Consider the following 16,847-nt stretch of genomic DNA (forward strand, 5'->3'; position numbering starts at 1 on the left):
GTTAAGGAAGTATTTTTACTTTTAGGTATTTAGAAATATACATATATTATTTTTACAGTGAAAATGTAATGTTTTACTTAAACTATATAAATTTTAGAAATGTTAACGCAATTTAACCGCTAATATAAAAAGTTAGCAGCTTTCATATTGGCTTTACATTTCCTTAATTGGAACTTTATAGTTCAATTATATTATTAACAGTAATACGCCTCTTTTTGGCTCCAATTAATAAGAATAAGGGTATTTTATTTACCAACCTTCCAGGTCGAAACTGACTGCTATATTTCGCTTCTTATTCTATTTAAGGTTGATTGATTATATCAATACTTTTTTAATGCAACCCAAATGTTATAGTTAACTACAACCCTTTATTCTGCTCATTGTAAAGCTCCTTGATTTCATTCATGATATAGTCCTCCTAGTAATACTATAATAAAAAATATTGTTGATATTGTTCAGATTATAATGTCTGAAGTTTTAAAAATAATTACAATTGGGAGGATTAGTGCGATTTCTACATCAAAAATTAAGAAAATTACTGCAATTAAGAAGAATCGAAGTGAGAAGGGTATTCGTGCTGATCTTTTTGGGTCAAATCCACACTCAAATGGTGAGCTTTTTTCTCGGTCATTAATTAATTTTTTTGATAATGTTGTTGCAAGGATTATAACAATTATTCGGATAATAAATCTAATAAAAATTCTTGTAGATAGAATTAGGATTGTTTTTCTTGATTAATATCAAGCTTTTTGATTGGAAGTCAAATGTACTATTTATACTAGAAAAACAATTATCTACCTCATCAATAAATAGAGATGTATAAGAATAATCACACTACGTCTACAAAGTGTCAGTATCATGCTGCTGCTTCAAATCCAAAGTGGTGTCTTGGTGAGAATTGATTTATTGAATGTCAAAGTAGACATGTTGATAAGAAGATTGTTCCAATAATTACATGTAGCCCATGGAATCCTGTTGCAACAAATAATGTTGATCCATAAACTGCATCTGCAATGGTGAAGGGTGCTTCTCAATACTCATATGCTTGAAGTATAGTGAAGTATAGTCCTAATAATACTGTGAAGAATAGTCCTTGTAATGCTTGAGTATGGTTAGATTCTATTAAACTATGATGTTCTCATTTTACTGTTACTCCTGATGCTAAAAGAATAGCTGTATTAAGTAATGGAATTTGTATAGGATTAAAAGGTTGAATTCCTATTGGGGGTCATAATATCCCTAGTTCAATAGTAGGTGCTAGTCTTCTTCTAAAAAATGCTCAGAAAAATGAAACAAAGAATAGTACTTCTGATGCAATAAATAAAATTATTCCTCATCGTAATCCAATTGATACAAATCCCGTATGTAGTCCTTGGTATGTTCCTTCTCGTACTACATCTCGTCTTCATTGGATTATAGTTAGTAAGGTAATTCCAAATCCAATTATAAATAAGTTAATGTTAAATAGGTGAAATCATTTTGCTAATCCTGATACTAAAACTATTGCTCCAATTGCTCCTGTTAATGGTCAAGGTCTATAATCTACTAAGTGGAATGGGTGATTTGAATGAGTTGTTAACATAGGTTTAGTATACTTCTCTAGAATATAAAGTTCTTAAAATTGAGAAAACATAAGCTTGAATTATTGCTACTGCTGATTCTAGAATTAATAGAAGTATTTGTCCAATAATTAATAGTGAGATTAAGTTTATTGCTATAGATGGTCCTGTATTTCCGAGTAATGTTAATAGTAAGTGTCCTGCAATTATATTTGCTGCTAGTCGTACTGCTAATGTACCCGGTCGAATGACATTTCTAATTGTTTCAATTAATACTATAAATGATATTAATGCAGGCGGTGTTCCTTGAGGAACAAGGTGTGTAAATATATGATTGGTATGATTAATTCATCCAAATAACATAAATCTTAATCATATAGGTAGAGCGATTGCAAATGTTAATGCTAAATGTCCTGTTCTAGTAAAGATGTAAGGGAATAATCCTATGAAATTATTAAATAGTATTATAATAAAGATTGAAATGAAGATGAATGATGTTCCATTAAATGATTTTGATCCTAGTAATGTTTTAAATTCATTGTGTAAGGTTAGGTTTAGTTTATTTCAAATAATATTAATTCGTGATGGTGTAAGTCAAAACATTGATGGGATTAATAATAATCCTAAGAATGTTCTAGTTCAATTTAATGATAAATTGAAGATATTAGTTGATGGATCAAACGTTGAGAATAAATTTGTTATCATTTTAATTTAAGTTTTTTATATCAATTGTTCTTTTTTCTGCTCTTTTAATAAGATTTGGTTTAAATGAGAAAAAGTTTATTTGATTAAATAAAATTAATGTAGCCGAAAATATAATGAATAGGGAGAATCATATGAGAGGGGATATTTGAGGGATTTGGGTTAAATTTCCCCATCAGAAGTAGTCATTAATTTACTATTTTTTGGTTTAAGAGACCATTACTTACTTTCAGTCATCTGATGTATTTCAAGGTGTACTAATTGTTTAGTTATTTTAGATTGACACTCTAATGTTATATATTTTAACTAATTCCTTAGATTATCTTAGATAATCACTTGATAAATAAGTTTACTGAAGTTCTTTCAATTACAATTGGTATGATTCTATGGTTTGCTCCACAGATTTCTGAACATTTTCCAAAGATCAGTCCAGGTCGGTTTATTGTAAATGTTCCTTGGTTTAGTCGACCTGGCGTTGCGTCAATTTTAACCCCTAATGCAGGTACTGCTCATGAGTGTAGAACGTCTGATGCTCTTGTTAATACTCGTACTTCCGTATTTATTGGTAGAATTGTTCGGTTATCTACATCTAGGAGTCGAAATCCGTCATTTTCTAGGTCTTGTTCTGGTGTTATATAGGTGTCAAATTCTACATCTATAAAATCTGAATATTCATATCTTCAGTATCATTGTCGTCCAGTTGTTTTAATTGTGATTATTGCATCTAATGAATCATCAAGTAATTATAATAGTAGTAATGATGGGAGTGCAATAAAAGTTAGTGTAATTGCTGGTAGTGCTGTTCAGATTGTTTCAATTAAATGTCCGTGAAGTATGTTTCGGTTTGTATAGGCAATAAATAATATATAACTTAGAGCATAACCTACAATTACTGTAATTAATATTAATACGACTATAGTATGATCATGGAAGAATGATAGTTGCTCCATTAATGGGGAAGCTCCATCTTGAAGGGATAAATTTGATCATGTTGCCATTAATGAATTTTCTAATAAAAGGTCAAACCTTTATTTGTAGAGCTTAAATCTATTGCACTAATCTGCCATATTAGAATCTAGAAATTAATGGTAGTTCTGAGTAGCTGTGTTCTGCAGGTGGGTTATTTTGTAGTCATTCTATTGATCTTGTTATATTAGCTCTAAATATGATTGCTCGGTTTGTAACCATTCTTTCTCATATAATTACAATAAATATAATAATTCCTACAATAGAAATTGTAGATCCAATTCTTGACAGTACATTTCACGATGTATATGCATCTGGATAATCTGAATATCGTCGTGGTATTCCTGCTAGTCCTAGGAAATGTTGAGGGAAGAATGTTAAGTTTACCCCAATAAATATAATTGTAAATTGGATTTTTAATCATGTATTATTTATAGTTAATCCTGCAAAAACGGGGTATCATTGAATAACACCTCCTATGATTGCAAATACTGCTCCTATGGATAATACATAATGGAAGTGGGCCACTACATAGTATGTATCATGTAATACAATGTCAAGTGATGAGTTTGCTAATACTAACCCTGTTAGTCCACCAATTGTGAATAGAAAAATAAATCCTAAAGCTCATAATAGTGGTGGATTGAATTTGAATTTAGTTCCATATAGTGTAGCTAATCATCTGAATACCTTAATTCCTGTAGGTACAGCAATAATTATTGTTGCTGATGTAAAGTATGCTCGTGTGTCAATGTCTATTCCTGCTGTAAATATGTGATGTGCTCATACAATAAATCCTATTAGTAAAATTGATAATATAGCATAAATTATACCTAGTGTTCCAAATGATTCAATTTTTCCTCTTTCTTGACATACAATGTGAGAGATAACTCCAAATCCAGGGAGAATTAAAATGTAAACTTCTGGGTGCCCAAAGAATCAAAATAAATGTTGATATAGAATTGGGTCGCCTCCTCCCGCAGGGTCAAAGAATGATGTATTTAAATTACGATCTGTTAGTAGTATAGTAATAGCTCCTGCTAATACTGGAAGTGATAAAAGGAGGAGAAGGGCTGTAATAGCTACAGATCATACAAATAAAGGTGTTTGATCTAGAGTTATACTTTCTGATCGTATATTAATTGCTGTTGTAATGAAGTTTACTGCACCAAGAATAGATGATACACCTGCTAAATGAAGTGAGAAAATAGCCAGGTCTACAGATGCCCCTCCATGTGCGATAGCTCCTGCAAGAGGGGGGTAAACTGTTCACCCTGTACCAGCACCGTTATCTACTATAGAAGATGTAAGAAGAAGGGTTAGTGAAGGCGGTAGTAATCAAAAACTTATATTATTTATTCGTGGGAATGCTATATCTGGTACACCAATTATTAATGGTACAAGCCAATTACCAAATCCACCAATAATAATAGGTTTTACTATAAAAAAAATTATTACAAATGCGTGTGCTGTAATAATAACATTATAAATTTGGTCATCTCCAATTAGAGATCCTGGCTGGCCGAGTTCAACACGAATAAGTATTCTTATTGATGTTCCTACTATACCTGCTCATGCTCCAAATAAGAAGTATGAAGTACCAATATCCTTATGGTTTGTTGAGAATAATTATTTTTGCGGTAAGATGGCTGAATTTAAAGTGGTAGACTGTAAATCTACTTATGAGATGTTTCTCTCTTACCATTTTGAACGCCTTATATTCAATTATGATTCTAGACTGCAATTCTAGAGGTGTGAAATTTTACTAAGGCCTAAAAGATTATTCTTTTAATTATAACTTTGAAGGTTATTAGTTTAGTTAACTTAAGTCCTTAGTATAATGAGATTAAGGTGGATGTTGAGATTAATCCTATTGTTGAAATTATTACTGTTCTTGATTTTTGAGACTTTATTTTTATAGATCATGGATTTTCTGTGTATGATATAATTAGGGCTGAGAATCTAATACATATATAATACTTAAGTGTAATTGTAGTTAATACAACCATAATGGTTATAATAGTTGTTATGTTATTTTCTATTAATGATTGTATTACAATTCATTTTGGTACAAATCCAAGGAATGGTGGCAAACCACCTAGGGATGTCTAATTGAGGAATATGCTAGAAGTTGTCGTAGAGACGTTTGATTTAAACCACCTATTGCCCCAATAATAATTCTTAGAATGATAATTGTTCAAACGAAAGTTCTTAGTTGAATACAGTAAGATAACACCATTATTGGGGCAATTTTTTGTCATGTTATTAGTGTCAAACAGTTATTTCATCTTGAAGCTCCTATTACTTCTGGAAATCAGAAATGAAAGGGTGCAGCCCCGATCTTTAATAATAATCTAGATCTGATAATTATTGATGGAATAAGTTCTGTTTCTCATCCTATTGGATATTTTATTTGAATCAGCAAAATTGAAAATAATAGTATTGTCGATGCTATTGCTTGGACAATAAAATATTTAATTGATGATTCATTTATTATTATATTATTATTTCATGTTAGGAACGGAATAAATGAAAGTAAGTTGTTCTGCCCCAAGTCCTATTCAAACTCCAAATCAGGAGTTTGATGAAATGGAAAGGATCATTCCTATCATTAATGTTGATAGGAAGAGAAGTTTTGTAGAGTTGTTGGTCATTAAAAAGGAGAGGATTGATACCTCTATAAATGGGATATGAACCCATTAGCTTGTTTAGCTTACCTTTTTACATTAAGGTGTATGATGCATGTTAGTTTTTGATACTGAAGGAGGTTGTTTAATTCTGTCTTATGTAATTGTTAATGAAGGTAATTTTTATTTACTTGATTTACCCAATCAAGATAACCCTTTAATCAGGCACTTCATTTATATTTAATATATAAATTAAAACTTTTTTTAAAAAATTTGTTTATGTACCTTTTTGGTTATTTCTAATTAATTTATCTCGGTTCGGATAATTTGAGTATATATTATATATAATAAATAATTTATATTAATATATTACATTTAATTAAATTTAAATACCTATAATGTTATTTTATTATTATTAAATGATTATTTTAATACATTTATTTACCTAGGATTATAGCTACTTATGTTTTTAGCTTAAAATAGGTTATTATATTATAAATTATATAATAATATGTAAATTAATATTAAATATTATTATAATTGGATATAATAAATATAATTGATATTATTAAATATAAAATATTATATTAATATAAATAATTATATTAATTATAATAATTTAATTATATATATTTTCTATAATTAAATTATTTAATTAATTAATATTTAAGTTAACTTAATATAAAGTTAATTTTATAATAATAACATATTACATTAATTTACATAATTGTATAAAATTTATTTATTATATTATTTAATCTTTCTTTATTATTAGTGAAAAGAAAGATAAAATAAGAAATAATATAATACATTTAATGGTATACATGTTCCATATTAAACTTTATTTATATATAATAAAGAAGTTGTTGTGGTCATTCGAGGGTGCGTTTCTTTTTTTTGTCACTATTTGTGTTTTTTTTTCTTTTTTTTCTTTAAATATTTGAATCTTTTATTTTTTTTTAATTTTATAAATTTTTGAATTTCTTATTTTGTTTTCAAATGTTTTATTCATGCTTATATTATTCACTTTTTCTTTGTATTATATGTAAGTTTTGTTAAACTAAATGTTCTATTTTGCAGTAATTTGATTTAATTATCAAGTGATTTTGGATTTAGCAATTGATTTAGTATCGGCATGATTCGTGCCAGCAGCTGCGGTTATACGATTGATACAAGTGAATATTATTGGTTAAAACAGTTGTTTATATTTTTAGGATTAAAATATAAATTTGTAAGGTGATATGTTAAAATTTATTTATAGCTCTTTTTATGAATCTGTGAAATTTAAATAATAAACTAGGATTAGATACCCTATTATTTTAAATGTTAATTATATTTACCAGGGTACTATTAGTTAAGGTCTTTAAACCCAAAGAATTTGGCGGCATCTCATTCCATTCAGAGGAACCTACCCCGTGTTTGATAATACACGATTTACTCTACTTAATTTATTTGTTTGTATATCTCCATTATCAGAGAATCTTTTTAGAGTTATAATTCTCAAGATTTACAATTATAAAATATTTTAGGTCAAGGTGCAGCTTATAGTTAAGAGGAGGTGGGTTACAATAGATTTTTGTTTATAACGGATTTGATGGTGAAACACTATTAATGAAGGTGGATTTGATAGTAATTTAATTTATTTAATTTAACTGATATTGGCTCTGAGGTGTGTACACATCGCCCATCGCTCTCATTATTGATTATTCTATTTTATTTTTTAAATTTAGCTTCAATTTAGATGAGATAAGTCGTAACATAGTAGATGTACTGGAAAGTGTATCTAGTAAGAGTTTCAAGATATAACTGATTAGTAAAGTGTTTCTTTTACACTGAAAATTTTTCTGTGCAAATCAGAATATCTTGATTATTTATTTTATTATATTTATTTTTTGTTTATTTAATTATTTAATAAAAATAATTTTGTCGAATTTTGTCTTAGTATATTTTGTAGAATTGATTTTTTAGATTACAGTTTATTGGCAATGTAATTGTTTTATTAAATATTATTTTAAATTTTTAAAAGTAGATTTTATTTATTGTACCTTTTGTATCAGTGTTTATCAAAATTTTAGTATTTACTCTACTTGTCTCGATTTGGGTTGATTTATAAGTAATTTATAGTTAATGTATCATAATTATTATTAAATTATTTATAGAAATGAGATGTTAATCGTTTCCCAAGATATCTAGTTTCTTAAGAAAGAATTTAATTTTTTGAAGTTAATTGTTTTTTTTTTAATTTTTTAAGTATAAATATTAACTTATTTATTCTTTAAGGGATAAGCTTTGAAGTTAATAACCTATAATTTGTTTTATAAAGTATAATAGTAAGCTTTAAAACAGCTATCTCTAAGATTACGTTTTAGTTCATTATTTTTTATTTTGATTATATAATTATTTTAGGTTTTTTATTAAGATTATTTATTTAATTTTAAAATTTTTGTAATAATGATAGAATTAGTATACTTATTTGTATATAATTTTTACCTTGTGAATTTATTATAAGGAATTAGGCAAAATTGATTTCCACCTGTTTATCAATAACATGTCCTCTTGAAAATACTTTGAGGTCTAGCCTGCTCACTGAGCAGATTTTTAAAGAGCCACAGTATTTTGACCGTGCAAAGGTAGCATAATCATTAGTCTCCTAATTAGTGGCTGGAATGAATGGCTCGACGAGAAATCAACTGTCTCTTAATAAATTTTTGAATTTAACTTTTGAGTCAAAAGGCTTAAATTTTTCTTTAGGTGAGAAGACCCTATAGAGCTTAACATTTTATTTTTATATAGTTTTTTGTTTGTTTTTCTATATTTAATGATGATGTTTTGTTGGGGTGACATGAAGAATGAATAAACTCTTCATTATTATATCATTTATTTATGTTTGATGTTTTGATCCATAATTTATGTTCATAAGATTAAGTTACCTTAGGGATAACAGCGTAATTGTTTTTGAGAGCTCATATCGACAAAGCAGATTCCGACCTCGATGTTGGATTAAGAAAAATTTTGGGTGCAGTAGCCCAGTAATTAAGTCTGTTCGACCTTTAAATTCTTACATGATCTGAGTTCAGACCGGCGTGAGCCAGGTCGGTTTCTATCCTAAGATTATTAATTCATATTAGTACGAAAGGACCATATGGTTGAATATTTTTTATTTTATTGATTAATATTAATTAAATTACTATTTTGACAGATTAATGTGTTGAATTTAGAATTCATTTATGTAGATTTTTTCTACAAATAGTATTGATACTTTATGATTTATTTATGTTTATTTTGAATTTTCTTTTATTAGTTATTTGTGTTTTAATTAGTGTTGCTTTTTTAACTTTATTAGAGCGTAAGGTTTTAGGTTACATCCAAATTCGAAAGGGCCCAAATAAAGTAGGTTTTGTAGGAATTCCTCAACCCTTTAGTGATGCTATTAAGTTAATTTGTAAGGAGCAGCCAATTCCTATTATATCTAATTATTTACTTTATTATTTTTCTCCTGTTTTTAATTTAATAATTTCCTTGGCTGTTTGAGTAATTTTCCCTTACTTAACTTATATGTGTTCTTTTTCTTATGGATTTTTGTTTTTTTATGTTGTGCTAGATTAGGTGTTTATATAGTTATAATTGCTGGTTGGTCTTCTAATTCAAATTATTCTTTACTAGGTTCTCTTCGTTCTGTTGCTCAAACAATTTCATATGAAGTTTGTTTGGCTTTAATTTTATTATCTTTAATTATTTTAATTGGTAGTTTTAACATGTTTGATTTTATAAATTATCAGCTTTATTGTTGATTTATTATTATTTCTTTTCCTTTGGCTTTAGCTTGTTTTGCTTCTTGTTTAGCTGAAACAAACCGTACTACTTTTGACTTTGCCGCAGGTGAATCTGAGTTAGTTTCAGGGTATAATATTGAATATGGTGCAGGCGGTTTTACTTTAATTTTTTTAGCTGAGTATACAAGAATTGTTTTTATAAGAATTTTATTAGCTTTAATTTTTTTAGGTGGTGATTTTTATTCTTTTATATTTTTTATTAAGCTTGCTGTTATGTCCTTTGGGTTTATTTGAGTTCGGGGGACATTACCACGTTTTCGTTATGATAAGTTAATGTACTTAGCTTGAAAAAGTTCTTTGCCTTTATCTTTAAATTTTTTTATTTTCTTTGTCGGTTTAAAGATTTTATTTATTTCATTTATTTAGTGAAATTTTTTAAGAAAAGTTAATAGAAGAGTTAAACTTCTAGTTTTATGTTTACAAAACATATGCTTTTCCTAAGCTAATTAACTTATTATTCCTTAATTAGTTTATCTCATGTGTTTGCAATATGTACATTAACACCTATTAATTATAACTTTGAAGGTTATTAGTTTAGTTAACTTAAGTCCTTAGTATAATGAGATTAAGGTTGATGTTGAGATTAATCCTATTGTTGAAATTATTACTGTTATAGGGTGAATAATTCTTGATTTCAGAGACGTTATTTTTATAGATCATGAATTTTCTGTGTATGATATAATTAGGGCTGAGAATCTAATACATATATAATAGTAAAGTGTAATTGTAGTTAATACAACCATAATGGTTATAATAGTTGTTATGTTATTTTCTATTAATGATTGTATTACAATTCATTTTGGTAGAAATCCAAGGAATGGTGGCAAACCACCTAGGGATAGAAGAGATAAAAATATTATAAATTTAATTTCAGTTTTTATATTTCTGGCTGAATAAATTTGGTTTATAAAAAATAGATTTATTTGCTTAAATAATAAGACCTTAAATAATCTTAATAGCGAGTAAATAATAAAGTATAATTCTCAGACGTTTTCTCTAACTGTTAGAGATCTAATTATTCACCCTAAATGTCTAATTGAGGAATATGCTAGAAGTTGTCGTAGAGACGTTTGATTTAAACCACCTATTGCCCCAAAATAATTCTTAGAATGATAATTGTTCAAACGAAAGTTCTTAGTTGAATACAGTAAGATAACACCATTATTGGGGCAATTTTTGTCATGTTATTAGTGTTAAACAGTTATTTCATCTTGAAGCTCCTATTACTTCTGGAAATCAGAAATGAAAGAGTGCAGCCCCGTTCTTTAATAATAATCTAGATCTGATTATTATTGATGGAATAAATTCTGTTTCTCATTCTATTGGATATTTTATTTGAATCAGCAAAATTGAAAATATTAGTATTGTCGATGCTATTGCTTGGACAATAAAATATTTAATTGATGATTCATTTATTATTATACTTTTATTTCTTGTTAGGAGCGGAATAAATGAAAGTAAGTTGATCTCAAGTCCTATTCAAACTCCAAATCAGGAGTTTGATGAAATTGACAGGATCGTTCCTATCATTAATGTTGATAGGAAGAGAAGTTTTGTAGAGTTGTTGGTCATTAAAAAGGAGAGGATTGATACCTCTATAAATGGGATATGAACCCATTAGCTTGTTTAGCTTACCTTTTTACATTAAGGTGTATGATGCACGTTAGTTATTGATACTAAAGGAGGTAGTTTAATTCTGTCTTATGTAATTTATAATGAAGGTATTTTTATTTACTTGATTTACCCTATCAAGGTAACCCTTTAATCAGGCACTTCATTTTCCTTTATATAATAAATAATTTATATTAATATATTACATTTAATTAAATTTAAATACCTATAATGTTATTTAATTATTATTAAATGATTATTTTAATACATTTATTTACCTAGAATTATAGCTACTTATGTTTTTAGCTTAAAATAGGTTATTATTTTATAAATTATATAATAATATGTAAATTAATATTAAATATTATTATAATTGGATATAATAAATAAATTGATAATATTAAATATAAAATATTATATTAATATAAATAATTATATTAATTATAATAATATAATTATATATTTTTCTATAATTAAATTATTTAATTAATTAATATATAAGTTAACCTAATACAAAGTTAATTTTATAATAATAACATATTACATTAATTTACATAAATGTTTTAAATATACATTTTTCGAGGTATTCAATTCTATCCTATTAATCAGATTTTATTCTGAATTATAGGAGTTGCTGTAAGCTTATTAACATGAATTGGTAAACGACCTGTTGAAGAATCTTACATCATAACAGGACAAATTTTAACAATCATCTACTTTACATACTTCTTAATTAATGTACATATTGCAAACGCATGAGATAAACTAATTAAGGAATAATAAGTTATTTAGCTTAGGAAAAGCATATGTTTTGAAAACATAAAACTAGAAGTTTAACTCTTCTATTAACTTTTCTTAAAAAATTTTACTAAATAAATAAAATAAATAAAATCTTTAATCCGACAAAGAAAAAAAAATTTAAAGATAAAGGGAAAAAACTTTTTCAAGCTAAGTACATTAACTTATCATAACGAAAACGTGGTAATGTCCCCCGAACTCAAATAAACCCAAAGGACATAACAGCAAGCTTAATAAAAAATATAAAAGAATAAAAATCACCACCTAAAAAAATTAAAGCTAATAATATTCTTATAAAAACAATTCTTGTATACTCAGCTAAAACAATTAAAGTAAAACCACCTGCACCATATTCAATATTAAACCCTGAAACTAACTCTGATTCACCTTCAGCAAAGTCAAAAGGAGTATGGTTTGTTTCAGCTAAACAAGAAGCATAACAAGCTAAAGCCAAAGGAAAAGAAATAATAATAAATCAACAATAAAGCTGATAATTTATAAAATCAAACATGTTAATACTACCAATTAAAATAATTAAAGATAATAAAATTAAAGCCAAACTAACTTCATATGAAATTGTTTGAGCAACAGAACGAAGAGAACCTAGTAAAGAATAATTTGAATTAGAAGACCAACCAGCAATTATAACAGTATAAACACCTAATCTAGTACAACATAAAAAAAACAAAAATCCATAAGAAAAAGAACATATATAAGTTAAGTAAGGGAAAATTACTCAAACAGCAAAGGAAATTATTAAATTAAAAACAGGAGAAAAATAATAAAGTAAATAATTAGATATAATAGGAATTGGCTGCTCCTTACAAATTAACTTAATAGCATCACTAAAGGGTTGAGGAATTCCTACAAAACCTACTTTATTTGGGCCCTTTCGAATTTGGATGTAACCTAAAACCTTACGCTCTAATAAAGTTAAAAAAGCAACACTAATTAAAACACAAATAACTAATAACAGAAAATTAAAATAAACATAAATAAATCATAAAGTATCAATACTATTTGTAGAAAAAATCTACATAAATGAATTCTAAATTCAACACATTAATCTGTCAAAATAGTAATTTAATTAATATTAATCAATAAAATAAAAAATATTCAACCATATGGTCCTTTCGTACTAATATGAATTAATAATCTTAGGATAGAAACCAACCTGGCTCACGCCGGTCTGAACTCAGATCATGTAAGAATTTAAAGGTCGAACAGACCTAATTACTGGGCTACTGCACCCAAAATTTTTCTTGATCCAACATCGAGGTCGCAATCTGCTTTGTCGATATGAGCTCTCAAAAACAATTACGCTGTTATCCGTAAGGTAACTTAATCTTATGATCATAAATTATGGATCAAAACATCAAACAAATAAATGATATAATAATGAAGAGTTTATTCATTCTTCATGTCACCCCAACAAAACATCATCATTAAATATAGAAAGACAAACAAAAAACTATATAAAAATAAAATGTTAAGCTCTATAGGGTCTTCTCGTCCTAAAGAAAAATTTAAGCCTTTTGACTCAAAAGTTAAATTAAAAAATTTATTAAGAGACAGTTGATTTCTCGTCAAGCCTTTCATTCCAGCCACTAATTAAGAGACTAATGATTATGCTACCTTTGCACGGTCAAAATACCATGGCTCCTTAAAAATCTGCTCAGTGAGCAGGCCAGACCTCAAAGTATTTTCAAGAGGACATGTTTTTGATAAACAGGCGGAAATCAATTTTGCCTAGTTCCTTATAATAAATTCACAAGGTAAAAATTATATACAAATAAATATACTAATTCTATCATTATTACAAAAATTTTAAAATTAAATAAATAATCTTAATAAAAAAACTTAAATACTTATAAAATCAAAATAAAAAATAATGAACTAAAACGTAATCTTGGAGATAGCTGGTTTAAAGCTTACTATTATATTTTATAAAACAAATTATAGGTTATTAACTTTAATGCTTATCCCTTAAAGAATAAGTAAGTTAATATTTATACTTAAAAAATTAAATAAAAACAATTAACTTCAAAAAATTAATTTTTTCTTAAGAAACTAGATATCTTGGGAAACGATTAACATGTCATTTCTATAAATAATTTAATAATAATTATGATACATTAACTATAAATTACTTATGAATCAACCCAAATCGAGACAAGTAAAGTGAATACTAAAATTTTGATAAACCCTGATACAAAAGGTACAATAAATAAAATCTACTTTTAAAATTTAAAATAATATTTCATAAAACAATTACATTACCAATAAACTATAATCTAAAAAATCAATTCTACAAAATTTACTAAGACAAAATTCGACAAAATTATTTTTATTAAATCATTAAATAAACAAAACATAAATATAATAAAATAAATAATCAAGATATCCTGATTTGCACAGAAGAATTTTCAGTGTAAATGAAACACTTTACTAATAAGTTATATCTTGAAACTCTTACTAGATACACTTTCCAGTACATCTACTATGTTCCGACTTATCTCATCTAAATTGAAGCTAAATTTAAAAAATAAAATAGAATAATCAATAATGAGAGCGACGGGCGATGTGTACACACCTCAGAGCCAATATCAGTTAAATTAAATTACTATCAGATCCACGTTCATTAATAGTATTTCACCATCAAATCCGTTATAAACAAAAATCTATTGTAACCCACCTCCTCTTAACTATAAGCTGCACCTTGACCTGAAATATTTTATAATTATAAATCTTGAGAATTATAACTCTAAAAAGATTCTCTGATAACGGAGATATACAAACAAATAAATTAAGTAGAGTAAATCATGTATTATCAATCACGGGATAGGTTCCTCTGAATGGAATGAGATACCACCAAATTCTTTGGGTTTAAAGACCTTAACTAATAGTACCCTGGTAAATATAATTAACATTTAAAATAATAGGGTATCTAATACTAGTTTATTATTTAAGTTTCACAGATTCATAAAAAGAGCTATAAATAAATTTTAACATTTCACCTTACAAATTTATATTTTAACCCTAAAAATATAAACAACTGTTTTAACCAATAATATTCACTTGTATCAATCGTATAACCGTGGCTGCTGGCACGAATCATGCCGATACTAAATCAATTGCTAAATCCAAAATCACTTGATAATTAAATCAAATTACTGCAAAATAGGACATTTAGTTTAACAAAACTTACATATAATACAAAGAAAAAGTGAATAATATAAGCATGAATAAAACATTTGAAAACAAAATAAGAAATTCATAAATTTATAAAATTAAAATAAAATAAAAGATTCAAATATTTAAAGAAAAAAAAGAAAAAAAAACACAAATATTGACAAAAAAAAGGAACGCACCCTCGAATGACCACAACAACTTCTTTATTATATATAAATAAAGTTTAATATGGAACATGTATACCATTAAATGTATTATATTATTTCTTATTTAATCTTTCTTTTCACTAATAATAAAGAAAGATTAAATAATATAATAAATAAATTTTATAAAATTATGTAAATTAATGTAATATGTTATTATTATAAAATTAACTTTATATTAAGTTAACTTAAATATTAATTAATTAAATAATTTAATTATAGAAAATATATATAATTATATTATTATAATTAATATAATTATTTATATTAATATAATATTTTATATTTAATAATATCAATTATATTTATTATATCCAATTGTAATACTATTTAATATTAATTTACATGTTATTATATAATTTACAATATAATAACCTATTTTAAGCTAAAAACATAAGTAGCTATAATCCTAGGTTAATCAATGTATTAAAATAATAACATTATAGGTATTTAAATTTAATTAAATGTAATATATTAATATAAATTATTTATTATATATAATATATACTCAAATTATCCGAAACGAGATAAATTAATTAGAAATTACCAAAATGATACATAAACAAATTTTTAAAAAAATTTTTAATTTATATACTAAATATAAATGAAGTGCCTGATTAAAGGGTTACCTTGATAGGGTAAATCAAGTAAATAAAAATTACCTTCATTATAAATTACATAAGACAGAATTAAACTTCCTCCTTTAGTATCAATAACTAACGTGCATCATACACCTTAATGTAAAAAGGTAAGCTAAACAAGCTAATGGGTTCATATCCCATTTATAGAGGTATCAATCCTCTCCTTTTTAATGACCAACAACTCTACAAAACTTCTCTTCCTATCAACATTAATGATAGGAACGATCCTGTCCATTTCATCAAACTCCTGATTTGGAGTTTGAATAGGACTTGAGATCAACTTACTTTCATTTATTCCACTCCTAACAAGAAATAAAAATATAATAATAAATGAATCATCAATTAAATATTTTATTGTCCAAGCAATAGCATCGACAATACTATTATTTTCAATTTTGCTGATTCAAATAAAATATCCAATAGGATGTGAAACAGAATTTATTCCATCAATAATAATCAGATCTAGATTATTATTAAAGATTGGGGCTGCACCCTTTCATTTCTGATTTCCAGAAGTAATAGGAGCTTCAAGATGAAATAACTGTTTAACACTAATAACATGACAAAAATTGCCCCAATAATGGTGTTATCTTACTGTATTCAACTAAGAACTTTTGTTTGAACAATTATCATTCTAAGAATTATTATTGGGGCAATAGGTGGTTTAAATCAAACGTCTCTACGACAACTTCTAGCATATTCCTCAATTAGACAT

General features: G+C 26.3%; 1 long non-coding RNA gene across 1 annotated transcript in view; it reads left to right on the forward strand.

Moving 5' to 3' along the window:
* The window catches only part of LOC126143524 (uncharacterized), a 39,654-nt gene extending 25,693 nt beyond the window's left edge, over positions 1-13,961 (forward strand). Inside the window, exon 2 of the long non-coding RNA XR_007529747.1 lies at positions 13,375-13,961. This is a non-coding gene — a long non-coding RNA (uncharacterized LOC126143524). The remainder of the gene's footprint in view (positions 1-13,374) is intronic.
* The last annotated feature ends 2,886 nt before the right edge of the window (positions 13,962-16,847 follow it).

The sequence above is a fragment of the Schistocerca cancellata genome, unplaced genomic scaffold (genome assembly GCF_023864275.1).
Source record: "Schistocerca cancellata isolate TAMUIC-IGC-003103 unplaced genomic scaffold, iqSchCanc2.1 HiC_scaffold_818, whole genome shotgun sequence".
Taxonomy (NCBI): domain Eukaryota; kingdom Metazoa; phylum Arthropoda; class Insecta; order Orthoptera; family Acrididae; genus Schistocerca; species Schistocerca cancellata.